The sequence below is a fragment of the Gymnogyps californianus genome, chromosome 6 (genome assembly GCF_018139145.2).
Source record: "Gymnogyps californianus isolate 813 chromosome 6, ASM1813914v2, whole genome shotgun sequence".
In the NCBI taxonomy this organism is placed as follows: Eukaryota; Metazoa; Chordata; class Aves; order Accipitriformes; family Cathartidae; genus Gymnogyps; species Gymnogyps californianus.
Window position 1 is genome coordinate 35,737,668 of NC_059476.1, and position 27,767 is coordinate 35,765,434.

A 27,767-nucleotide genomic window follows, 5' to 3' on the forward strand; every position below is an offset into this window, starting at 1 on the left:
CTAGTCAAATTTATTTCTCTTTTTCTATTACCCAGCACCCAGTTAGGTGCTCTTGAAGTAAATGAAATCAATTTGTTAAAGTGCATCTACATTTAGATACTGATTTGCAAAATTCTGTCAATTTTTCTTATTTCTGATATACATAATATGGTATCTATTTTTGGACAATAGCAAAATAGATCTGATTGGACTCTGCAGGTTTTTAATAAAGATCTCAAATGAAACACCTTCAATAATCAGGGAGAACTGTTGTATGTTACTTTTGGTTTAGAGGCACGTTAATATCCCAGTCTATTTGACTGCAATCATCAGTGTCGATAAACGCTTAAGAATCAATCCAGATCATATTTCTTCATTGTAAGTAAGGCAGCAAAATCGCGATGCTCTGTTCTAGTGAAAAACCTGCATAAAATCTCTGTAACTTACAGATAATGCCATAGACTATCAGCAGAGTTTTTTTGAAAGAAAACCTACTTACAGTTTACCCCTTGTTTGTGCTGAAGTGCGTTTCAGCACTTTATTCTAGGTATGTGAGCATCAGGTGCGTTTGGACGCGAAGAGGGCATTCTAATCTATATACAGAGTATGTGGGAGTGAACCGAGAAAGAAAATAAGAAAGGGGTCAGGTTAATATATTTAATGCATAATGCTAATCTCTTTGATATAAAAAGATAACATGCAGATTGAATTCCCTTCTATTTGCATTTCCTTTCAAAGAGCAGATGTGGATTCTGACTCTTGCCACCACATTTTATTATTCTGAAGTATGAGGGACAAGAGATGATACTCATTTTTCTGAAGAGACCAAGGAGAGAGAGTGGCTAGCTTGGTGTTACTTGCTGACTCTTGTACCAGGATATGTCAGAGTTACAAGTAGAATATCTTTGCGAATGAATTAGCTACTCTAGCCCTTATCCTTTGTCTCTTCTGTAGCTTTTGTAGGGATGAGAAGAACCTCTTTTTCTTGCTACTCTGGAAATTGTCTATTCTTATTAGTGACATATACATATAGCCTCACAGTTTTGAAGTAAGTGTGCTGTGGCAGCCAGCAAGCAGCTCTGACTACTAAACAGTGGAGTAAGATTTCGAAGAACCACTCCTCAGCTAGGGGAGTTTCCTGCAGAGCCAGTCAGCCTTCATTGCCTTGTTGGCTCCACTGGAAAGCGTCAGCCCCTCCACGCTCTGGCAGATTGAAACTTTGGGGCCAGCCAGTCTTTTAACAGCAGGGTCAGTTTGGAACTACTGACCCTGTTTGTAGGGAAGCCCAAACAACAGTGTTTTGTAGTGCTGTTTAGAGTTTAAATATAAGGAGAGACATTGTTCATGAGAACATAGGAAGAATCTGGTCAGCAGGTCAGGAGGAAGTCAAAGTTCTGAAGATTTGTCTTTCTGCTGTCCAAAGAGAAGCCTGCTTTCATGTAAGCCTTTTGAAATAGAATTAAGAAATCTCACAGGACATTTAAATTCTATTCAGTTAGATAATTGTGTGGTACAATTTTTCTTCTATAAACTTAACAAATGCAAGTTATTAAATCTGAGATCTTAACATGAAGGGGAAAAAAAAGTTTCTATATTTGATGGCACAAATGCTGTCACCCTCTCAGCCTACCCAAACACTGTAGATGCTGTAGCATTTTATGGGGGGGGGGGGGGGGGGGGGGGGGGGGGGGGAACAACCAAAAAACACTGAAACATATGGACACCACGTAATGACGGGCAAAATTTTGACCTCAAAAAGAATGCTAATTAATAACATGTTGACTTTACAGATACAACTAAAAATCACACTTTGGATCACGCTGTTGCCAGTCTGAAGTGTTAAAAATCATTACTGGCTTGAAGTGATGAGAGTTTTCTTTTTTAAACTAGCATCTGTTTTATTTGCTGTCTACATAGGCATTCTAGAGTTCGCTCAAGTTTTACTTTCTAGCCTTGTGGAATGGAAATTTCACTTTAGTGTCTATGCTTAATATCAGGATCAGAAACTTTAAGAGAAAAATTTAAAGTACTGTGCAATTGCTTGGTTATTGGCAGTGCTGAGATGACTGAAAGTAAAAAATTTAGCATAAACAAGAAAGGAGAGAAAACCTCAGATGTGTGTGTCGTTCTTTTGAGAAATGCGTTGTGGTATTTCTGTAGTGATACATCATGGTATGCGAATCTCTGTATTGTTGCACCTTGCAAACAAGGTATTGTTTTTCATATAATGAAATACCAGCATCTGAACTCAGTTTTACTGTTTATTTCTATGTAGCTTCGTGCTACAGTTACTAAAGGGCATTAAACTTAAGATAGTGAGAAAATATGCTTGTGAAAATTCAATGTAAATTAATTTTTTCCAGTATTCCTCCAATGAATAAGTACTGCACAGAAAACACAAGTGTATGTTTCCAGACATGACCTTATTTTTGTTTGTTTAACCCTGGAAAGGAACTGTTATTGCATCTGCCGAGACAACCAACAGTGGGACCCAGCCCATTATGCTGGTGCTTTGTTATTTTAAGTGTGCTAAGAGGCATAGTTCCTGTAGATTCAAATCTATTTGTGAGGTTAATCTTTTGATGATAAATCTTGTGGAAATGATCCTATCCCCTGTTGAAAGTTTTAGTATCTTAGTGACATTTACATGTTTAAACAAATATATTCATTATTTCTTTAGATTTAGTGTGGTGTTAAATGCTGATTTGAGTAAACATCTTTATAACAAGCTATTTATGTATCTTTATAACCACTTGCTATTTCTTTCATATGTAGCAAGAATATTTTCAGTGTAGTGTATTGACATTTCTTCACAGTCCAAAAGAATTGCTTTGAGAGGCATCTTCCATAAGATTCTTAAGCAAATGAAAAGATTGAGCACAAGCAAAGAAATGTATTAAGCTCCTTATTTTAATCTGTCCTAAATCATTTAAATGTATGTATATTTGCATGTGAAAGCCGCTGTATTATCATTCCAGTAGAATTGTTGATATAAATAATGCCAGTCACTGTCTAACTTCTATTTTATTTTTAGCTGGAGAAGCCTCTCTGGAGAAACACCAATTCCTATTTAATTGCCTTAGAATTTTATAGATGGAGGTGAACCCATTAATGAATCATGCATTGCTGTGAACTGATAGGATTGCTGAAATGCCATATAGTCTAAAATTGCAATCTTAGAAAACAAAAGATAAAGTTTACTGTTTTCAAGAATAGTGGCTATACACATAAATAAAGAACTTCCTTGTTTGTGTTGAAAACCTTTATTTGTTGGAGAATAACGATGACACTTCTGTACTATTGTGTTTACATGTGTGGTTATGTACCGCAACACAGCTTTTGTTAATTATAGGCTGCAATGATGGGAAAGCTGGTTATGTTTTCAGACATGTTAAAGAGGTGGTGGGACGTCCTTGCACAGAGAGGTTAAGAGCTGTGGGTTTGCCACATTGTGCAAAGGGGAGCATCCAGATGTTCTCAAGCAGATACCAAGGAGATGCAGTGAAACTTCAGTTTAGACAGAAGGATGCCAATGGACAGAGATTCATGAGTTCTTCCCAGAGGTGCTGCAGCTGAATGTATGTTTCAAGATAGGTATAAAGAGAGGAGAAAGGGAAGGGCAAAGGGCAGCACCTAGCTGGAAGGGGACTGAGAAACCATTTTCAAAGAACAATTTAAAGAGGGGAAAATTTGGAAGCTTGAGAGTATCCCAATTTACACTATCTCATTCCCAAATATGGGAAAATTAGAGAATCCCTAACTTTCAGATCTTGTTTTAAATCTCTGTATACAATGTGCAGACCAGAAGATTAACATCTCCTGCCTAATAGTTGTATAACTGCCTCTGTCAGATGTACAGAAGTGCTCTTATTTCGTAATGTTAGAACTTGCCAAAAATTATCAATGAGAAAGAACTGGTTCTAGTTACTCATCTTCTTTTCTGTAATCCATTTTGATTTCTTGATTTGCACATGTAAGCAAAAATTTAAAGCACCAACTCAAAGTTAGATGGAACTCTGGATTTAATGGCTTTTTTTTCAGGAAAATGTCAGGGAGAGGACAAGGATTCACAGCTAATGACAAAGTAGAACTAGGCCTTTAGTTAGCATGCTCTCTTCACAGACACTAATGCCTTGAATGCATTTCAGACTTCTATGCTGATGCCCTTAGGTACCTCACAGAGAAGGAAATTAGCCAAGCTTTGAGTTTTGAGGAGCTCCTAGATGGAAATCTTACCCCAGATGACCAGGTTGCCACTTCAAAAGCTGGCGTCTCCACAGCAGAGAAATACATCAAAGGCCTGACAGTGAGGGCGCAGCTGTACAAGTGAAGGCTGCTCTACTGAGGACTCAACATCTGACCTAATATGTTAAAAAGAGAGAGAGAGGTCAAGAGGAGGAAGGGAACTCTTTAAAGTGATTGTCCCAGAGCAGGTCTCCAAATAGTGTTCTTCCACCTTCCTGAAAGGTTCTTTTTTTTCCTTTTTTTTTTTTTTTTTTTTTTTTTTTATCAGCTTTGTGCTGAACCTTTACTTAGAATTATGTCAGCAAATCCTTTTGGTAGAAACCTGTATGAAGCCAACAAGCCCCAAAACTGTTCACAAATCATAATTTCTCAATCTCTTTTGCTATACCTGGTCAGTTCTAACATGCTTTTAGAAAAATTTCAGTGTTCCTTTTATGTCCTATTTTGACTTGAAAATAAAAATGTTTATATTTTTATAATCTAAAATTGTTGGCTTGGTTTTGGTCACACACCATTTAGGCAGGGAATTATTATAATACATGATATTTTAAATAGGTTTGTTTACCTGCTGAATGAATTATTATTGTACATTCTTTTCATATTTATAATTTTATTTGCCGGTCATATGCATATTCCATCAGAGTAGGGTAAGTTTAAAGAAAACTTCATGTTGATCAGATCTGCCTTGTATATATTTCCCTAATATAATCAGTCAGAAACTCAGTGTGATTATGGTCAGTGTTATTGGTGTCTTGAAATTTGTCCACTTCACCTAAAACACGTAATTGCAATGTTGAGAGAGTACTGATATAAAGACTTGGCAAAAAAACCCAAACAAAAACAATCCTTAAACAACTGCAAATCAGTTGTCACAATAGTTCCTCATGGAATGTTATTGTGAATTCTGTTTTTCATTCTTTCTTTCAGGCTTACTTGTATTCAATGAGAGAAAAGAAATTCAACTGATCACACCGAAGAAAAAGGTAGGGTTTTTTTTTTTATTTGTGTGTGGTTTTTTATTTTGGTTTGTGTGGGTTGTTTTTTTTTTTTTTGTTTGGTTTGGTTTTTTGTAACCTTGAAAATATTTTTTTTTCTTCGCCATTTGTATTTTTCTAGATTGGATGTTATACACTGATCTGCAGAGTGCCTCGGTAGTGTGCTTTATCTGTCCGAATTTCAATCAATACAATTCATTTTGATGTGCAATTGTTAGTACTTTCTACAGTGAGAATAAATATCAGGGCCCACTGTTAAGTAGTGTGTATTGCATTTTCCTTTCTGCTGAAGTTAGTGTTGAATTTTCAAGAGCAGTCTTTCTAGATGGAACTAAATATCATGGAATTTGAAACATTCTAAAATATTCATTATTTATTTAAATAAGCATATAATTTTTACAAATTATATTTTGTATTTCCAGCCTACATATGTCCATAATTTCTTTGGTGATGGTTGAATTAGTTTAGTAATTACTTCCCTTTCTATTGAGTAGTTGAGCAATTAGTAGAATAATCATTAAGGTAATTACTTCTTTGTTGACTGAGAGCAATCTTGATAGTGAAAATCCATACACGTTAGCAAATCAAAATGTGAGAGCTTTTCTGGTACAGAACTGGTCCACCAGACAAAATTAAAGGGGTTATATGATGAGGTGGGTTGAATCTGTGTTGCAAATAGATTGGGCATTTCTGTGTCCCCAAATGCATTTTGAAACTGTGTGTTTCAAACTGTATGTTGTGTTATTTATTTGTATTGAAGTTGGGGTAAGAAATTAAGCATCTGTTTGTTCTTTTTAAAGAGAAACATTAATGAATACTGCAATAACTGAGCTCTTCTTCACATTTGGTAGCATCTCATCCTTCCTACATTTCTTGAAAATGAGGCATACATGAAATTTAAAATTGAGAAAGGCTCAACAGTATTTTCATATTTTATATATATTAAATGTATAGATATTATATGTATGTGAAATATTATATGCTAAAGAAGGCCTAATTCATCAGTGCAACAGACTGTACACAAATATCTGGGCACTGCATGTACCATCTGGAATTTGTAGAGCTGTATCAGCCTTACCTGTGCATTGTGGACCACAAAGATGGATTCTGCAATTTGCCTTCCCTGGTCCCCTGCAACAGGCGCTGTGTCACTGCTTTATTTACTTCTCAGAATATTGTTTGACTCACGTCAGTTGTAAAGAAAAGGTAAACTCCTTGAGTTGGGCAGCCTAGTAATTTACTGTAATTAGAAGCTCTTATACCATAGGTATTGGATTATTGTTTAGAGTAAGACAGCCCGAGTGCTGAAAATGTTGAGCCTGTGAGGTTCATGCAGACTTAGCCCAATGGGTTTCTGTGGGAGAATTGCTCATAAATTAGTACGTGAGGACTACTAATGCTCAAAACCTACACATTTGATTCAGCAGAGCTCTTCGGTACAAACTTAAGTGATTCAGTGAATGGGGGCTTCAGTTCAGAAAGGTGCTGTACATTGTCAGTGGAGCAGGGCTTTCACATGGGCATGATGGTACCTTTTTGTCCATATGCTTGAACTGTGATTGTAGGAAAATCAAAACCCTATTTATGGCTTTCAAGTGTACTTAAAAACCAGCAAAATTTAGCTACTGACATTCCCCACCCTCACACCCCATGTGCATGATCTGATTGAGGGTATGGTCCCTATTATGATACAATAGACTTATCTTTTTGAAGCTTTCAGCTGGTCATGTAGTATATATGCTGTTTCTAGGTTTCCCCATAGCTTCTTTGGAGAAAACTTGAGTTTATTCTGCTAAATATTTTAAGAATCACCCAACTTGCCTCCTTAGGTATCTTAGGTATCGTATATTTGAAAGCTTGCTCATGGGTGGGCTTTTAAAATGCTGTCACTAACATAAAACAGATAGACTTATGGCTCGCATCACAAAGAACATCATAGGAGCATGATCATGATAGTATGAGAAGTTCCCAGCACTTAAACAATTCTTGGAAAGAGGTCTTGTCTTGTGAATGTTCTTTTGTGACTTACTCTGACAATCTGACTCTTAACAATCTTTACTTTGACAGTCTGCCATTAGCATATTATCAGCTACAATGTCCTCACAGTTTACATTTTCTCTTTAAACCTTTAACATGTTTAAAATCCCAAATAACATTTCATTCAGGAGCACATATGTTTTGGGATTGTCACATGTAATGTGAAGGACTACAACCTCTCCGATACCAATTTACATGGGAAAAGTAAGCATATTATCTTAGTAACTGACAGAGTCTGCTGCAAAGGATACAGAAATCCTCCCAGATAATGGATGGAGTTCTTTCCAGATGTCAAGGATTTGTGTCAAGCGTTTGCATTTACAGTAAGGCTGGCTAATAAGATACTGTATCTGAGTTATCTGTGGGTTGCTGAATAGTTTGGTCTTTATATAAAGACATTTGAAAAGGATCTTAGTGCTACAGATAGTATCCAAAAAACATGCAAAAATCAGGTTGCGCAACATCGGCTTTTGACTGGTGTAAACTGTACTGGGACTTTTGTGATTCTTTCAGGTTTCCTGAAGCAACTCTTTGGCTCTATTTCCTTGCGATATTTTCCCTGAGTACAGCAATACTCTATTTCACTTTTATGCTTAACTGGTTGGAGGTCAGCCAGTTTGACCAGGTTGCTACAGCTAGGCCGTTTTATAATCCTGAGGTATTTAGCACTGAAGATTCTTTGTAGAGATTTTAGTACTGAATTGGAATTACTGTCCATATATCCAAAGTATATTAAATGTTTGTGCTTGAAAGGGGCAACTGGTAGGGCAGGAAGTATTTTATCTACATTGAATTGAGATTGTTCTAATTGCCCACACTGGCAGCCGGGGAAAGGATTGTGCAGCCTAGGGGAACTGAGAGTGAAGCAAAGGAAGTAAAAATCCGGCAGGAGCGTTGCTTTCCAAGAGTTCTAGCCTCGCAGCTAGCCTTGCCTTTGAATTAGGGAGGGGGGGTGTTCTTCATGGATTTAGGCTGGAGGGAGAAAGGGGCCCCAGGTATGAAAATATCATAGCTGTAGTTGGCTATATAATTTCACAGTACTATAGAATATTTGAATAAAAGGCTCACAATTGCACCTTAGCATTAAACTTGTAATAAAGTTTAGTCCTTAATTGTAGCCCTTCTAGAAAATGAAGCTACTAATTACAACTATTATTTTTTTATTTGATTTTGTTTTTAGAGAACTCTGAAAAACATTAAAAAAAAAAAAGAAAGAAAACCACCAAAGGTTAAAAAAGCGTTTCTGGATACAGTGTGTTTTAAATCTCCTGTGGCAAATACGAGCATGTAATTCTTTTAAGTTTCAAGGTGCTCTAAAAGTTGGTTTCATAGTTGTTCCATTGCATATTTTCTCTGGCTTGTTTATACCAATCTCATAACCTTTTATTGTAACTTTTGTTAGATCAATGTTTAAAAATAGTAATGACTTAGAAACGGCTTTAAAGAGAAATCACAGTACATCATCTAAATAGGGTTATTAATAGAAATAATGCTATAATCAGAGCACTTACTGATTTTCATAAGTTTGTGATGAATAGCAATATACAATTGCAACAACAGACAGATTTTTTTAAAATACAAAATAGTTTTCTATATAAATTTAATTTTCCAAGGCCAATAACTGTTACCATGATAAAAAGACCCAACCCAGAATATCAATTTTGTGCATAAATAATTGTAATAGTTTTCTCTGAAACCTTGTGTTCTCCCAACAGAGAACTATAAAATGGCACAGTAATGTGAACTGGGTCACCTTCTCGCCAGTGACAATAAGTGGTATTCTAGAAAACCTAATAAAGTTGATGATAATGGGAATGTAGACAATAAAAATTCCAGTAAAATTTTCTTTTTGTTTAAAGTATGCCTTTCAGGGGGCAGCGAAATTGGCTAGAGAAGGGGAGTTTATGAACATGCAGCAAAGTCTTTTCAACAAACTGTCGTCATCTGGGGAAAGAAGATAGATGTCAATGTTTTCCAGCCCATCAGGCTATTACCGCTGGCTTAAAGGCACTTCTGCCTATGTAATTCCAAATGGGCATTTCTGGAATAAAGCCAGTACCAGCCCTCTGGAAAGCAAACAGAAATGGGATTTCTTGAGGTTGCTGCATTCTAGGGTCACTTCTTATGCTCTCTGGGGTCTCAAGTCATTGTCCTGATTCAGTCAGCCCCAAGTTATCTCAGTTATCTCTTATTCAGGATATCCAAGTTCTCTTATTCAACATATACCGCATCAAAATATGATAGTTATTTGCGTTTGGAAAACCAATACTCTGTCCAAAAAAAAATTAATCTGCATCTAATAAGCATGAAGCTAATGCCTGGAACCTGAACAAACCCTTTCTTCTGGGTAAGTCTGGTCCCTGTCCTGCAATGAGTCATCTCAGCTAATTTCCTTGATCTCCCAAGGGAAACCATTCTCAAATGTTTGAGCCCCTTCCTGTTCTCCGTATTCAAGTGGTAAGATTGGCAGCTGTTTGTTATTATACCTCAGCTATTTGAGGAGATAACCCACTTTTAAACCATTCAGCCAGGAAAACAAGGATGAGGTACATATCAAAGTTTTTTAGGATACAGAAAGTGAAGGGAGATGGGGAGAGAAGCAGAAAGATCAGCTGCTTGATCAAAGCAGAGGCAAGACTTGCAATATTTGGATCCTGGTTTGTTGCATAGGCATAGCACGTGTGCCATTGGAGGTAAGGTAAACTCCAAATAATAAAAAGGTGTGTGTTTTAGAATATGACCTGTGTTTGTCGTATCTATATTTCACATCTATATTTCCTGGCTCAGATTTATTTAAATTTAAAGTATTTGTTATATTTTGTTTTACTTGCATAATATAAGAAGATCAGCATGTCACACGTGAATTCCTTGTGTTTAATGGACTCTGCCTACTATATCAGACTCATGAGTGATAGGATGGCACAGCTACTGAGGATGGCTGAGTGTGGTGACTTTTTGCTTTTGAGTAGGGTCAAGCTCCATTAAGTCCTCCATTAAACTTGAGCTCAACTTTATTGTATGGTTTGTTGAAGATGAGTAGATTTTTATTTATTTTTTGCAGGGCTTTGCAGAAGCATGAAAGTGAGTAGGAGTATTAACTGTATTGTATTCTCCAACAGTTCACAGAAATTGCAGCCCAGGAGTGATAGCTTTTGGTTTTCAAGGCACCTGTCTTAGCTGGGGAGTTTCTGAAACTTCTCTAGCCATAACACCTATGTTAAGAGGAGCAAAACTAGTCTTGTGATGGCACGTTTGAATTCTGCAGACCTACCTTTTTTCCTGTCACCCCTTCATGTGTCAGTATTTGCTTGTGGAGTCTCTAGTTTGAACCTGATAGGTCGGCTGTTTTTTTTTTTCTTTAGTAGTACTGGAAAATGAACAAAGTTTTTTAGAATTATTAATCTACTGGAACGGTTTTTAGTGATCTTCTTTACTAGAGATCATTCAAGCGGTAATTCAGTCTTCAAATTTAATGAAGCATAAGGCAACAGGCTTCCTGATGTAAATAATGAACTCCATATCCCACTTTTGTCAAGTTATTCAGAAAAGAAGGATTCATCTATGCTTCACTGGGTAGGCAATGAGTGTCTTCTCTACTGAAACATTTTTTGTAGGTTAAACAACTGTCAAAATATCAAAATCTGATTTTTCTTGGGGGTTTTATGATTTTTTTTTAACACTTATGTTTGTTACCTAATAAATAGCCTCTAGCGTACGTCTATTTACACTTATTAATGCAAATCCTAAATGTAGTTGTTTGACAGAAGTATAAGTAGTTTTCCTGTGTTAGAATCATAGTTAACTCTGAAGGAAGACAACAACCCGTAGAGTAATAGCACTGCTCTACTGGGGCATGCTGAAGCTCACAAACAGTAGGTATGGAAGGAGCCAGTACTGTGTGTAAAACATTAACTTATTATACTTGACACTTTGTCTGTAACTGTATGGTCCAGAGAGCACAAGAAGAGTGGAAGAGTGAGCAGAGTAACAAAGACAAAATAGTATTGATGAGGTATGCAAGTTTGTGTATCATTTTATTTGCAAGTGAGCATTTCTGTAGCTTTAGCACAGTACTATATCGCGTGTGTAGAAGGCTTGTGACACTTTCAGAGTATTGAGGAGTGACAGCAAAGTTGCATTATGAGCAGAACAGATTTTACAGTTGTGAAATTGCACAACTGTTTCTAGGTTGTACTACAGGAAAGCAGGAAACTTCCCTTGTCAGGATTCATCTGGGACAGCACAAAAGTCTCTATGTATTCACCATGGTGATATACTCTGTACTGCTAGACAGTGTAATCAACATTCAGTTATCCATGAGTAGTTTATCTGGACCGTGCATTTTTCAGTGCTGCAGGTGCAGGACTCAGGTAGCTCCCTGCAGTGCCAAGTTAGGTGTGGTGAGTTCTGGTGACTCAGATGCACCGCAACAGAGAAACAGTGGTCCTGCTCTCTGCTTGTCTCAGATGTGAAGGCAATTAACTTTTGCAAGATTGCAGCCTTCTCTAATACGTCTGCCAGAATTAAATAGACTTTCAATAGAGCTAGCCAGCGTCATTACTATACTCCAGGAACTTGAAGCGTAAAGAACTATACCATGTTAGTTTAACGTTTGCCATATTAGCTGAAGTCCAGGTGAATATGTTAGGTCTAGGTTGGCATTGGTTCCATGGGAAGTTACACATTTGTACAGAGCTGTGCATGCAGTAGCACTAGGTCACCTTGCCCTCTGGGTTTTGGAGGTGTTGTGTTGTGTGACTGTGGGGAGATGTGCGAATTTCGATGGTGAGCCTGAACTGAAACAGCCCAAAGTAGTACAGGGTTTCCAAATACTTTTGCACGAGTCCTATAAGTGCTTATTGCCAAGGGCGCTCCCTACCCAGACGTATGGGTGCACGATGCTCTGCAAAATGCCCTGTCATTTTTGTACCTTTGTCGTGGATGGAGTGACGCACTTTACTCGTAAGAGAGAAGTAGCAATATGCTTATTGATAGAAAACAGCAATTTAACAAAGTTTGATGGTAAATGTGACAGCGATTTAACAAGATTGGATGGCAAGGTATGCTTGAGTATTTACTGCACAGAGGACAGGGTCACACAAAACTGTCAGGGAGACCCTCCTGTTCAGTCATGAGGTTCAGGAAGGACCCCCTTGCTTTCTAAACTCCTTCTCAGAGAGGAGTCTAGGTGCGGCTGGATCCAATCCTAGTTCCAGACTTGGTCAACAGTTTATGTCTAAAGTATTACATATGCACAATCAATCCTTTATATCACTTAGCTAAAATTTCAAAGTTTCAGCGCTCTTATTCTCAATTCACTTACCGAGTATCTGATGTGATAAAGATTCTCTCAACCTTGAGGAGTAACTTTGAGAGGCATCCCTACCCAAGGGGAGATCCTGGCATGCAGCCTGCTGCTGTGCAGGAGACCTCAATGGGCCCTGGGCTGTCCACTATTTATGGAGTAAGATGATTGACTTATAGTCATCTTTGCATACTAGCCGTATTTGGGTTGGTGCGTGCTCAACTCGCCCTTGGATATTGTGGTGTTATCTGTCACTCGTGAACCTACTTTGAGCCGGATGCAGCCATCACGACCAGATGCATCCGTTACGACCGCCACTGGTGGTTCTCACTTGAGCAGGGTTATGGGAGATAAAGGTCAGGATGGGGGCGGCGGGGAGCACACCGTCACAACCTCCTGGGTTCTGCTGTTTAGGCTGTGCCTGTCCATACCACCAAATAATGGAGCACTGATGGTATATGGGAATCTGGCATCTGTGAACAAGCAGTGCCTCTTTCCGCTAAAGAGTCGGGAGTAACTAGGAGTGAGTAGGGCATAAAACAGTGAGTGAAACACTGCTTCAGAGTCCTCTCTGGAGCAGACATATGGTCTGAGAACACGCTGTATCTCATCCAGCAAGCTTCTGGTATGCGATGCTGCACACCTCCATCGGGCTCTTGAAACCTGTCTATGTTTGTGTGTTGGATGTGTTCCCACACTGTAGTCAACCGTTGCAGATGGTTATGCCTACTTGTCTCCAAATACATCATGACATTTATCCCAAGATACTGCCAATTGTCATATGCGTAATCAATTCTGTAATTTACTTTCACCTGCTGCAATTGATCTCCATATGTAGATAGGTCTACCCATTTTAATGACATGCTAACAATGTGTTCAAACACAGGTCAAGATTAAGTTAGGGCTAGCTGTAAATTTAACTAATGCCTGTGATGACTTTTGAAAAGATGTCTGTTTCATTAAAGGTTGCCCACTTCACCCAAACTAATTTTTGTGGGAAAGGAGAGTATCCAAATAATCTACAGGATAAGTTCATATTTATAGATCCATCATGCTGATATTTGTTGCGAAGTTTTGCATGTGTTTTTTTGTTTGTGTGGTGTTTTTGGTTTTGGGTTTATTTTGTTTTGGTTTTGTTGGGGTTGGTTTTTTTAGGAAATTCAAGACTGGTGTGTTGAAGTAGAGAAAGAATTGGTGCTTAGGATGAGATGTGCATTTGGAGAGATGCAGAGAAATGCAGCAGTGGACAGGGAGGGAAAGGGTAGAATTGCAGCACAAGATAGGCCCTGCCTTGCAGCTGTCATTACTGCCTCTCTGCTCCCAGCATACCAGAATTAACTGTCACAGGTAAAAAGTAATCTCTGCCCTCTCAGATCTTCAGTTGAGAATATTTTACTACTTTTTTTTTTTTAAGATTAAGTCCAGCTGCATTAGCCAGCTGAAATTCAACCTTTTCCATAGTTCAAAGTAAGAACTTTGTACCGTATCTGTATCTAATTTAGCTGTTTGATTTCAGGTGATGGAACATGTTTAAGAATATTTTTTTCGTATCATTAGTTTTTTGGGTTTATTTACATCTATACATGTAAGCAAAATAAGTAAGAAAGTGTAAATACCACAAAACAAGGGGTATTAAAATCTGCCTGTGGGATTTAGGAGCACAAATCTCATTGAGGGATGGTCCCAAATTTTAGAAAAATCTGCCAGAATATGCATACAATGACATGCCACACACATATGGATTCTCCTGAAAACAGAGTGTCACTTCCTCATTCTAACCCTGCTGCTATCACTGGGCAGATTCACAAATTCCTTGTTCCAAGTTGGAAAATTCACAGTAATTGTGGCTGTCTACTACTCCATAAATTTTTTAGCAAAATGTGTAAATCTAAATCTGGAGATCTCACAATTTTAATATTACATAAAGAAACAGGTTAGTATTTGAAAAGCAGTGAATTTAAAAAACGAAACAAAAACAAAAACCCACCAAACAACAGAATAAGTTGGTAACTTAATAGAAACCATAAGAAAAAAAAAAAAATCTTCAGACAGATTTAAATTATTTCTTCAATTTCTTTGCTCCTTACGTTGTTCTTTCTCTCCTAACCTTCCTGGTAGGCTTTTAGCCGATCTGTAAGATAGAAGAAAAATCCCAAGTTCTTCAAATTCAGAGTAAGATGACAAAATATTTTTTAACCACTCTCTCTCATTCTCTTTGTGTAATAGTGCAGAGTCATTTGACTATTTGATGTTATATCCTGTGATTAGACTTCTGATTTTAGATAGTTTTAACATTTGATACAAAATTTTAAAATCTTGCTTTGAATTTTTTCCTGTCTGCAACCCCTGTTCAGGGCTGCAAATTGTGCTCTTGGTAGTGCATTATGAGAGGGATCAGTCCACTTGCTCCTCTGGAGCTGACTTTTAGCAGCACTCTGTGGAGGGGCAGTTGTATGTATTTCAAATGAACACGTGTGTTCAGAGAATTAAGGAACAGTTGAAGCATCAGTATGATCTTTTCACTAAATAGCACTAAAGATTACATATGGTATCAGACTTTGAAGAATACTGGTGAGTTGACCATGAAGGCAAATTTCTGGAAATTTCATGCCAGAGGCTGGTTTTTTTTATGGTTTAGGATGCCCCTGAGAAAAAGACTGACAACTAAAATATAAATATTTTGAAACTTGTTGTTCGAAACTTCTTGTTCATTTGGGGATTTCACTAAAAGCTAATGGAAAATTTTGATAAAGATAAAATAGTCATTTGGCACTTCTTTGTCTGTACAGCAGCCTTCCTTGTTTGGAAGGGAAGAACTTCAGTTCACTGATGTATTTTCAGTTAGTTGGAAACTTTTCTGCTTTTGATAGAGCAGCCAGAAGGAGAGGAAGGTTTAGCTGGTGTTTGTACTGTCAGGCTGCAGTGCAGCTATGCCAGGCTTGCTGTGTCAGCCAGAACAAATGTTATTTTGTAAATCGCTTTCCTGTTGGTGTGTTCAGGTCTGTCTCCTTTACTAGCCATTCTCTGAGTGGACAAAGCTGAATGGGCTATCCCATTGCCTTGTTTTTCACAGGATTACTGGGGGTGGAAGGGACCTCTGTGGAGACCTGGTCCAAGCACCCTGGTCAAGCAGGGTCAATTAGCATGTTACTGAGGGCCATGTCCGTTCAGGTTTTGATTATCTCCAAGGATAGGGACCCCACAACTGTCTCTGGGCAACCTGTTCTAGTGTTCGATCAACCTGGCAATAAAACAGCTTTCTCCTACATTTTAAATGAAAATTGCCTCTTGTCCTGTCCCCTGAGAAGAATGTATCTCCATCTTCTTTCTCCCCCCTCAGGTGTTAATAAGATCCCCCTGGAGCCTTCTCTTCTCAGGACTGAACAATCCCAGCTCTCTTAGCCTCTCTTCATATGATCAGTGCTCCAAATCCTTAATCATCTTCATGGCCCTTTGCTGGACTCTCTCCACTATTGCCCATCTTTCTACAAAGCTGCTTTCCAGCCATTCAGACCCCGGCCTGTACTGGTGCTTGGGGTTATTCCTCCTCAGTTACAGGGAACTTTGTTGAACTTTACAATGTTCCCGCTGGCCCATTTCTCCATCCTGTCAAGGTCCCTCTGAATGGCAGCACAACCCTCTGGTGCATCAGCCATTCCTCCCCCTTCTGTATCACCTGCACTGCTGAGGGTGCACTCTGTCCCATCATCCAGGGCATTAATGAAGACGTTAAATTGTATTGGTCCCAGTGTCAACCTCTGGGGTACTCTGCTAGTGACTTGTCTCCAGCTGAACTTTCTGCCACCGATCACAACCCTTTGAGCCTGACACTTCAACCAGTCCACTACACTCTCCGCTTACCTAGTCCATACTTCATCAGTTTGTCAATGAGGATGTTATGGGAGACAGTGCTGAAAGCCTTACCAGCATCAAAATAAACAATATCTGCTGCTTTCCCATCATCCACTGAGCCACTCTTCTCATCACAGAAGGCCATCACATTGTTCAAGCATAATTTCCCCTTTGTCAATCCATGCTAACTACTGCCAGTCACCTTCTTGTCTTTCCTGTGTTTCTAAATGGCTTCCAGGATTATTTGCTGCACTACGTTCCCTGGGAGTGAGGTGAGGCTGGCCAGTCTGTAGTTCCCAGATCTTCCTTCTTGCCCTTCCTGAAGAAAGGAGTGACTTCTATTTTTTTTCCAATCCTCTCCCAGTGACCATGACCTTTGTCGAAGGTAATGGAGACTGGCCTTGCAATGATATCAGCTAGCTCCCTCAGCACTATTGAATAAGGAAAATAGGGGAGACAGTGGTAAAGTGAATGGACTGGGTTTTCTGACAGCAAGGCAGCAAATAAGTGTTCTGTGAGTGAATTTAGTTTTTTTTAAGCACAATAAATAGTATTTTATGCATGAAGATGTTCACTATATATATAATACCTGGTATCTGACTGGCTGGGTAAGAATTCTTCCTGTCTTTAAACAGTATGTAGGAAAAAGTTACATTAATTTAGTTTCACAAAGAGAGGGGCTGAACATATGCAAACTCATTGAGACAGATTATTCTCAAGGTTAATTGAGATATATCAGTTTGCACTAGCTTTCTCTCTCACAATTTTCTGCCTGATTACCTGTACAAAATGGTCAAATACACACACCTTTATTCAGTGCAGTTTCTCTAAGGTTAGAGATCCCAAGAAAGATGGGATTTAAGAGGCTTGGTTCAAGGCTGAGATAATTAATAAAACTGTAGAACAAGTTATAGGCTCATGGAAACCTAACTGGGGAGGGACATTCAGCATGGCTTCCTGCAGTCCTGGTGCCTCAGTTGTCCTTGGTATGCAGGCACTTCTGATGTGGCTTTCTCCATTTGCACAAACCCAGATTTTCTTTTGGAAGGAATCTGGAATTTAGGGGCAGGAAGGTTAAGTTTGCGATCTGAACTGTAGATTGCTCCTGTCTGTGGCATCATGGTTTGGTCTTACGAAAATTGATTACTACTTCTGGGACTTATTCTGCAACTGCTAGCTCTTAACGTACTAGCTAGAGAAGATTACTCTGCATGTGGGAACTCCTTTTCTGTATTTACTTGGTGCTATTTGTGAGTTACCTAATTTCAGGAATAAGGGCCTGAACTTGATGAGCCAAGCATCTCTTTCTCAATAAAAGTGTGTATTTCCACTTGAAATCAATGGGAATTTCATGTTCACAGCACCTTCAAACTTAACTTCTCATGTCCATTGTTGCATATTTGGTGTGAACAGGAACACTGGAGATCATTAAAGAACAGTAATTAAGGGCCTTCTCAAAGTAGTGCACAGGAGAAGATGGGATATTTAAGAGTATTTATCATTAATTTGAAAAAAACAGTTTCAGCTGGCAGACTGTTTGTTAGCTGCATTGTTTGCATTTGTACAGTTGGCTGTAAAGTTTTCTGTGTCTGTCTGTATTCTGATGGGGTTAACAGAATGGAAGATTTGGGATAATGAGTAGCAGCTAATGACCAGTATAGATGTAGTACCAAATAATAATTTATTTAAACTTGCAAAATGATCAGAGTTGGTGTGTGTTTCTACCAATTTGTAATACAAATATTTACAAATAGTAAGTATTATTAGGATCCTTATATATGACTGCGGACCAAACTTGGCATTTCAGATGTGGAAATGTGAGTGAATTATGGATTGTTGTTTGTTCAACCAGTTCTAACAGTGAACCGGAATGATGGAAAAACACATGGTAGCCTGGCAAAGGACAGACTCCACTAGCAAATGAATGCTGAATTGAGCAATTAGGCAGGAAATCAAAATGAGGTTTCACTCTAAGGCAACACATGGCACATGATACAGAGCAGGTCTAGAAACAACTGTAGAAACTGGCAGAGCATTGTCAGCACCTGGTAGTGTCATCTATAGCCAGCATCCTGCACTGGGGACTCTAGAATGGCACTAACATTTATCTTGTCTCTTTTGAAACATTTTGAGAGTACCAGCTTGCTCAGAAGTGTGGGTTTTTTTTGTTGTTTTTTTTTTTTTTTTTAAAGGGGGGGAGAAGGAAAGTCCAACTGGAAGGAAAAGAGAGGGGTTTGGTTCTTTTAAGTTCAGTGTATGAGAAGGCATTCGCTTTTGTTTCAGTAAGTCTCTGTTAGGGGAATAGTTGCTGTGTAGTGAATGAAATATCTGAAAATGAAATATTTTAATTTGAAATACTTTTAATAAAAGTATTATGTGTTGTTACAGGCCAGGTTAGTAAAACTGCTGCAGTCATGAGCCCAGACGAATTTGTGGATTCAGCAATAATCACAACCTGGTATTTGTGACTAAATAAACCTTGTGTTTGTTCGTGTTGGAAGGAAATGGAACAAATGGATATATACAACAAATTTTCAACCATTTTTCTGCCTAACCCTGAATTTGGCTTTCTATATAGACCCTAGGTACTGGTACTTCTATTCTGGGCCCTCTCTGCACTCTCTCATCCAGATGATCCTTGCTTCAATGTCATGGTAGAAATTCAGTGGCACAGAGTGCCTTGTTCCCGGTCTTCCACATAGAGTTTAATTTCTACAGAGTGGTACTGTATAATACCAAAGCTTAAATAGCTCCTGCTTTTACTGTGACATTAATACTCATCTGTCAAAAGCAGCAACATTCATCCAGAAAACATATTGAAACGGGGGGGGGGGAATCATTCTCCTACCAATATAAAGAATAATTTAAATCTTCCTTAAAGTTTTCTGCATTATTTTGCAAATATTTTCTATATCAGAAGATCCACATAGTAACTTCAGTCAGATTTTTACTATCTGAAAATTACTTAATTACTTTTCCACACCAAACAACTGAATTTCAGTGTTTACAGTACACACTGGGGGTATGAACACCAACATGTGCTGGAGGGATGACACTAAAGTGGTGTGGTGTTCTGGTGAGACCTGAGTGTGTGTCCCCTACGTAACACAAGCTGGCTCTGCTCTCGGGTTGCTCCTGTTTCACCTGTAGCCCAGACAGTTTCTGGGCAGGGAGGAGGGCAGAGACTGGAAGGTAGATGTGTGTGGAGCAGTTCGTGTCTTAGTGTGAAGAACAGAATCTTGGCCTCTGGTTGCAGTGTTCCTGGGTATTTCTAGTGATGTGTTTATCCTGAGAGAGGGTGTTAAAAGCTGCTATTTTAGTGAAACATGTAACTTCTTGCATAATATCATTAATGTCCTAGAAAAATAAAACTTGTGGAAATCCATAGGGCTCCTTTGTATCCTTTCATATCATCTGCTTTCATGTGGTTCTCCTTTCCGGTATTTCATTGCTAGGAAAAGTGAACTCCTTCACTTCAGCAGAACCCAATCACAGGCTCATGTACATTAACTGTAGTGAGCTCAGTATGGGCTGTGAGAGTCAAATGTTTTTCTCACTTTTGGTTGAGATGTAATTTGCATAATCAAAACGAAAATTAAAAACTATTTTCATGAAAAATGAAAGGCAAGGATTTGCATAGTATCTACTACCCCATTGTTTGAGCATGGGATGCTAAATCACAGCGAGCTGGGACAAATTCTCATATGATAATCAAGCTCAGCTGTGCTGTCTGGTGAACTACCCTGTGCCTAATAACTGTTGTTCTTGCCCAGTTCTGCTGCAATAGGAAGTGATACCTAATCCCTGTCGCTGGAATGTGGTGGGGACCTGCTCCTCAGTGAACCATTTACATTCAGGAGAAAGATTGATTCTTTTAGCCTGCATGTTAAACAGAAAGTATTAGAGAGGATTACAAACCACTGAGACTGTCTAACAGCTAAGTAAAAACAAATACAGTTCAGGACATCATCATTCAGTGATTGCTGCCAGCTAATGCTGTCTGAGCCTCCCTATTGTTGAATGTAGCCTTTTCACAGAATGTAAGTCAATGTATGAAGTCAGAGGCTGCATCTTAAAATGTGTTGAAAGCATGTGCTTTGATAATAGGGCACTTCAAGGGTAGGTTAATTGGCATTAACTTCCTTTGCTCACACATAATTACGGAACTTTTCTTAAAAAGAATGAAGTCCTAATTATTCAGATCAGTAAGAGTAATTAGGAAATATTACCTGCATTAACAGAATGTGGGACAGATCTTAACTACTACAGGATTGATTCAGGTTGTCTAAATGGGAAGAGTTGCCCATGCATTTTTCAGATTAGCCAGGGCCCCTAATTTTTAAGGGAACTGGTAAGAATCAGAGATCTTGGCAACCCAAAATGTTACTAAACTTCTTAAAGCATACTCGACACTTTAGCTTTCAACATTGACTTCAGAAGGGAGCAAACCCTTCACAAGACTATGCTGATGCAGTTACTTCATGCAACCCATAAGAAAGATTCCATGTCTCGCTGTTTCCTAAATGTAAATGAGAAGACAGTTCTGTGGCCCTCCCATCTACCTTCTGGTATTGCTTCACCTTTGGGTTCATTGCTCACCACCAAGGGTGCTCTGCCTCGTCGTGTCAGTGCTATTGCAAGAGAATAAAGCTTATGTAGTGCTCTGTGTCTCCTAGTCACTTATGCACATGCTGCATAGCTCACTGTAGTTTTGGAGATGTTAATGATACAGGATCAACTTTGAATTTTATTTTATTGATGACAAACTAAATTTCCTTAGGATACAGTTTAAGACAATAGTAATGACACCCTCCGAAGTGAAGGCAGAGAAACTGAAAACAGATAGAACTGCATTATTGATGGGAACTGAGGATATTCGGAATAAGGAAACAAAGGACAGAATAATAGAGAGTTACATCTACTTGATGATTTGCTAAGGCAGGAGCTATAGATGCTTTCTTAACTAGCACAGCTGAAACCAGTGCAATCAAAACTGAAAGTTAACAGGAAGAGATTTTCAGGTGAAAATAACTACAGAATATTTCTGCGTGAATGTTCATTTACGTCGTCCTCTTGGGTGGGTTTGGGTTCAGTAAGAGGATCAAGACCTAAGCCAGTTTGTTTCCCCACAAGTGGTAGCTTTAAGTTGAAAGCTGAAAATGTGACATCTTGGTGTATTCAATTACTTAATTTCTGTATTTTTAACACCTTTGAGACTCATTTCCATAGGTGGTAAAGAAAAGTTAGTAGAGTGAAATTTTCTTGGCCTTTTTTTTTTTTATTGGTGCCAGACTTTTTTATTATATTCTAGGCCCAATTATTCTGCTAATATTAAGAGTATTCACTTGACTGTTCTTGACCTTCTCATTGACGTGGGCTTTGCTTTGCTATCTAACCAAAGTAACCTGAAGAACGTTCGGGAAAAATGACCTTTAAATGCCTGCTCATCTCAGGTAAGGAATAATAAGGGTTCACCAGCTCCCAAAGATGGTAGGCTTTTCTTAGGTGTCAGTACAAATTTATTTCAGTAAAAGAGGAGAAATGCTACAAGCTATTTGTGTAGAATCCTGAATTTGGTAGCTAGATAGAAATTGACTTCAGTGACCTTTCTTCACTGGGTAATAGCTGGTTACCTGCAATCACACAAAAGAGTAGCTTCAAAGGTACAGCTGGCTAAGCCTGGTTTAGGTGTTCCAGTAATACTGTCCTATCCTTCAGCCTTGTCTTATTTTTGAACACAAAATATATATAGTTTATGAAAAGCCTGATTTAGATTAGAATAAAAAGGAAAGCATTGCCCAATTCATCTGAATACAATTGTTTCAAGGGCTGATGAAAGCCCGTGAAGGTTAACAAGGGTCTTTCCTTTGAGATTAGTGGAATTAGGTCAGTTTCTTATTTCAGTACATCTGGCCTACAGGCATCAAAACCCAGCTGTAAATTCAAACAATTTGTTTGCGCACTCCTCATTTATAGTTAGGGGATGAAAATTTAATTGGAAATAGAATGGACCAAAATATTTGTATAAAATATTTGTATTTTCAGTAGTTACAGTCGCTGCTAACCAACCAGCCTGAAAGTTGTACTACCTGGATAGCTTTGAGGTAGATAAAGAAATTAATTAAAATAAAGCTAGAGATCAAAATCTTACAAACCATGCAATCTGCAAACACCGATAAGATGTATTTTGTTCCTCCTCTTCAAACAATCGGTGTAAGTCTTTCAAGGATTTTGTGTTTGCCAACCAGAACAAGCAGTAAAATTTTTCCTTCCCTTACAAAGCAGGTCAATGACAGGAAAGCCGATGCAGCTAAGTTCCCTCACTTTCAGTGAATGGACAAATCAAAGGCAGTTCAATGACACATGGATGATGTCTGACTGAGGGTGATAGTAGTTTTTTTAAATTTGTCTGTCTTGGTACATATGTCTCTGCACAAGAACATTGTGCAAAAGTAGCACTGCTCTATCATGTCACTACAGCAATGCTTCTGGCAAGTGTGCTTTTGCCTGCTTGACCTCCTCAAGCTCAGTGGTAAGTATCAGTATCCGATTTATCATTGACTGTACGGTATACTTCTGCTCCTTCAGAAAACCCACACTAGCAGAATTTTTAAAAGTGCTTCTCACTTTGAAGAAAATAATGTAGGAGGGGAATCAAGGCCAGTTTCCATGTCCCAGGTTGCCTTGAGGGGCCACAGAAAAAGAGTTTGTCTTTCTGTTTCAAACTGGTTCAAAGAATCATTCCACCTTTCTAGAGCAAACAAAAGAAAATGCAAGACTCCAACGCCAAACTACATCTTAGCTTCTTACAACAAAGTATGAGGCCATTTATAACTGTTGAGACTGATTCTGAATAGATGATAATAAAGGACAATTCAGAGATAAAAGGCGGAGTCTGACCAAAGAGATTTTCATACTTGGCAAGGAGGGAATATAGGAAGAAAGGTTGGCACGGAAGGATAAAGTGTACTGAGAAAGAATTAGTGAAGTTAACTGTAAAATGCCCGTGTTCCTTTTGACTGGCTTTTAATTCGTCTAGGTATAAATTAAATGCCATGCTATTGTGAAGATCATAATCTTTCTCCTACGTTTGTATGAGAGAAAAAGTTGAGGGCTCTTGCAGCCTATTTGAAATACACTTGTGTTAACAACTTGGGGGATACAGATGAATACAGAAAGAAGTGCTATTGAGGGAGGGAACTAGAGGGAAAGATACTGGTGACCTTGAGGAAGGTCTTGTTTTGGATCACCTGGGTGATTTTGACAGGCAATCAGTTTAGAGCAGTCAGACTGACATTGATGACAGTAGCCGGTACACTGGTGACCTGTAAAGCACAGGAAGAATCAAGAAACAGATGGTAGAAAGGTTAGTGGAAAAGACTGAAAAGTTCAGTTTGTCTTAACTTGCACAATTTCCCATATACTTGGAGCAAAAGAGCACAAGTTATATTTTAATGCGGCTTCCATCTTAAACACTTCATTTTTTCTTTCCTTCATCTGTTCAGTTTTGTGCCTATTTGCATCTAAGGAGATTTGCTATTGCTATGGTTCAGGTTGCTTTTGCCAGAACCTGAAGGGGCTATGCACAAAGGTGGTGTTTCTTGGAAAACGTACCTAAAACTAGGGAGGAAAGATGTGTCCTGTAACTTTGATGAGACAACCTTGAAGCCAAGATGACAACAACTGAGTGACCCATGCTGCTTCTGTAGAGACAGCTGCAGCTTAAGATGATAAAAACTAGCAGAGGAGATGGAGAAATCAGTGCTACTTCTACCGCTGCTTTCTCTTGTAGTAGTTTTCTGCAGTCTGCCTCAATTACGGCTCCACCGTCAATCCTCAGAACAACTCCATAAGTACTGAGGATCAGCAAAGAGCTTAGTCTCAGCAGTAAGCAACAATAAGACTTAAACATTCATTTGCTGTTGTAACTAAGGGACAGAAACACAACATTTATCTGCAGCTCTAGTAGGGTGTGCTGGCTTCCAATGCCTCCTATTGAGCTGTGCTGCTCTTCCCAAGAAGGAAATGTTTATCTGCTCTTGCTGAGTTTTGAGTTTTCTCCAGAAATTAAGGAATCCAAGAAACAAAGAGGGAAATGCTTATAGCTTGTCACTGAAACCTGACCAGATAATGCTGTTTTCTAGTAGCTTGTTGATCGGTATTAGCAGTGAGAACATAGCCACCTCTGGGTTGTTTCTTCTGGTGTTTAACAGTAGAAGCGCAGAGAAGAGGAGGAAGTGGGCTGTTTCCTCCATGGCATGACCATGTTAACAACAGAAGCAGCTGTGAAGTTGCTGTTTGGATAAAATCTTTGTTTCTCCTATTTTCTTTTTCCTTCAGATAATGAAGGTAACTAGACATGGATCCAAGCTTGAAAATCTGCAGTCAAATTCCTATTCTTCTAAAGCTCTTTACTCTTTGGCCTTTACTCTTCCAAGGTGTGAGGAGCAACTGCGTAGAAGCCTGCCTGTTTCCAGTACCATAACAAAGATGTAATAGGGACACAGTAATTTCCTTTCAGAGTGCCTCTGTAATAAAATCTGCATCATCTGAGAGCCTGGTTACCTTCTCAGGATTTCAGATTCGCAGAGGATATGCGTAACAAAAATATTATCTTATTAAACTAGAACATCCCCAGAATATCAACTGCTTATCAAAGCCATGGGATCCTTTGTTCAGGCTTTGCCCACAATCAAACCTCTACAAGACAATTATCAGTCTTCTCTGAGAGCAATGCTATCCTGCCTGCCAGTACTTCTGAACAGGTACTTGTGTGTAATCACCACATACTGCTTGAGCTGAGAATCAAAACTGGGCCTCTCTCAAAAGGCAAGACAATATATCAGTGCTAAAAGGCTTCACTGAAACTATTTTAGAACATGTGATTAAGGCAGTTCTTGCCTACTCCGTGTTGGCCAAAAGAACAGTAAAGCAAAACAACAGATTTTAGGGATGAATGAGCATTAGAAAAAAGGCTATGCCTTGATACGATTTGATGTGGGATGAAAAGGACTGGGTCAAACAACCCACAAGCTGTCTGCCTATCAATAAAGACCAAGATTTCTAATGAATTATTTTGTACTTAGTATTTTGCTTATTATTAAATATAGCATATTCACTGTAGTGCAGAAAGAATTAATTTGATTGGCAGTTACTTTACATTTTAACAGCTACTTTTCTTTCATTTTGCAGAAACATTTTCATGTTAGGTATAAGTATACAGATGTGTATTTATGTAAGACCTTTGGTAAATTTCATTTGCTATTGCAGGACTTATTTCTCATAAACTGCATTTCTAAGAAATTTGAAAGTGAACACGATTCATTTGTTTTGAATGTGACTGGAAAATAGTTTTCTTCCCTTAGTTTTGAAGGTGAAAGAGTTAAGACTTTGCCTGCAGTAGATTTATGAATGTTGCTGCAGGTAAAAATTAGCTTAGCAGTTTTTGCTAACAACTCCATCCTTTTTCTTCCGAACTCCGCTTTCATCTAGCAGAACTGTAAATTGTGTCCCAATAGAGTAGGTAAACTGAAGGTCAAAGAGAAATGTAACGTGCTGAATCACATGGCTTCACTTTCATGAAGATAGGAAGAACTCTGTAAGAGTAGATCATAAACAAGCTTAAAATTGTGGGGGTCAAAACCCTGTAGGAAAAGTAAATAACTTTTTCCCTGCCCCATTTTTATAGTGGAGTGTATGGTTTGTTGGTTTGGGGGTTTTTTTTGTTGTTTGTTTGTCTTTGGTTTTGTTTTTCTTTTTTTAGAAAAGTAAGAAGCAAAAGTAATATAGTCAACCTTGTGCCTTGCTACATTCAAATAACTACTTATGAAAATTACAAGTAGAGTCATCTAGTGTAGATTTTATCCATGGTGCATAGTGCTTGTGGAAAAACCCTGGACATTTTCTTTGCCTTCATAGATGCTGCTCTGAGGTCTGGTGGAAGAGCATTATAATTTCTGTTGTGCGGCACAAAGCTGTTCTTGAACTCTACATTGAGGTCTAATGCAGGAAAAAATCAGTAAGGCTTGGACTTAGAATCGTAGAACCATTGAGGGTGGAAAAGACCTTTAAGATCATAGAGTACAACCATAAACCTAACGCTGCCAAGTCCACCGCTAAACCATGTCCCTAACTGTCACATCTACATGTCTTTTAAATATCTCCAGGGATGGTGACCCAATCACTTCCCGGGGCAGCCTGTTCCAATGCTTGACAGCCCTTTCGGTGAAGAAGTTTTTCCTAATATCCGATCTAAACCTCCCCTGGCGCAACTTGAGGCCATTTCCTCTTGTCCTATCACTTGTTACTTAGAAGAAGCAACTGACACGCACCTGCTACAACCTCCTTTCAGGAGGCGTTCAGTAAACTGCACCATGAATGGCATTACATTTCTGCTGCTGTGGTCCACAGACATCAGGAGAAGGTTGGTGACTGCAGTGCAACATGCTCTGGTGCTGGCAAGCAGTAGATAGATTTCACTTTTTAACTCTTTGCAAGTATACCTGCAAAGTTTGGATACTTGTACTTTAGATGGATAGTTTGTATTTCAAAGCAAAGGTGGAACGATTAAAGACTTTAGGATCAGATTTATATCTCCAGCTTTGCCGTTTGCTCTGTCAGTGACCAGGAACAAGACACTCAGTGTCTCTCTCGTTTGTCACAGACTATCTCTAGTTTTGTATTCAGAGCAATTTTCTAAGTTTATTCTTTCCAAGTCTGTTCTCTCCTATCTGACATTAAACAAAACTTACCTTCTCTGCTTTAAAAAATTCCTTTCCTGTTTCTAGGACTGACCTTCTGTTGTTTCTTATCCAGTATAGGTGTGATCCCTACTGCTTAACTGCTCATCATGATATCTTCTGTCCTCCCACTTACCAGTTTTTTTTGAAACGTCTTTGTATTTCTTCCAGCGTAGCTAATGCCAGTGTGACCAGGTAGAGTTCCAAAAACATCACTAAAGCTTCCCTCTGTTCTTCTTCCTACTGTTCATAACAATGCTCCTCTACCATAATGCTTACACAAAACTTGAGGGAAGTTATTTGGCTGGTGTAATGAGTTCAATGGTTTTCACTATGATCCATAATTTACTCCCTCATCTGTCTTTATAATCTTTTCAGTAATAGGGCAAAGGTGAGTACTTTTTTCTATTTTTATAGCAGTTACAGAGTCTAGGTAATGTCTCTGTGTACATGCTGAATGACTTGGGCAGCTCGTGGCAGTGATAAACCTGTGGTGTTCTTTGCAAGTGTTCTGTGCTCTTTTGGTTTGACAGCGAGAGACTTTAATTTTGGTTCCAGTACAGATATTTGTGTGTTTCTGTGTTGTCAGAGGCTCACCATTTATGTGCTGGTTCT

General features: G+C 38.6%; 1 long non-coding RNA gene across 8 annotated transcripts in view; it reads left to right on the top strand.

Moving 5' to 3' along the window:
* LOC127018083 (uncharacterized) overlaps positions 1 to 27,767 on the top strand; it is a 284,395-nt gene that overhangs the window by 132,961 nt on the left and 123,667 nt on the right. For all 8 annotated transcript variants that reach the window (XR_007766704.1, XR_007766705.1, XR_007766703.1 and 5 more), the window contains exon 3: positions 5,152 to 5,207. This is a non-coding gene — a long non-coding RNA (uncharacterized LOC127018083). The remainder of the gene's footprint in view (positions 1 to 5,151; positions 5,208 to 27,767) is intronic.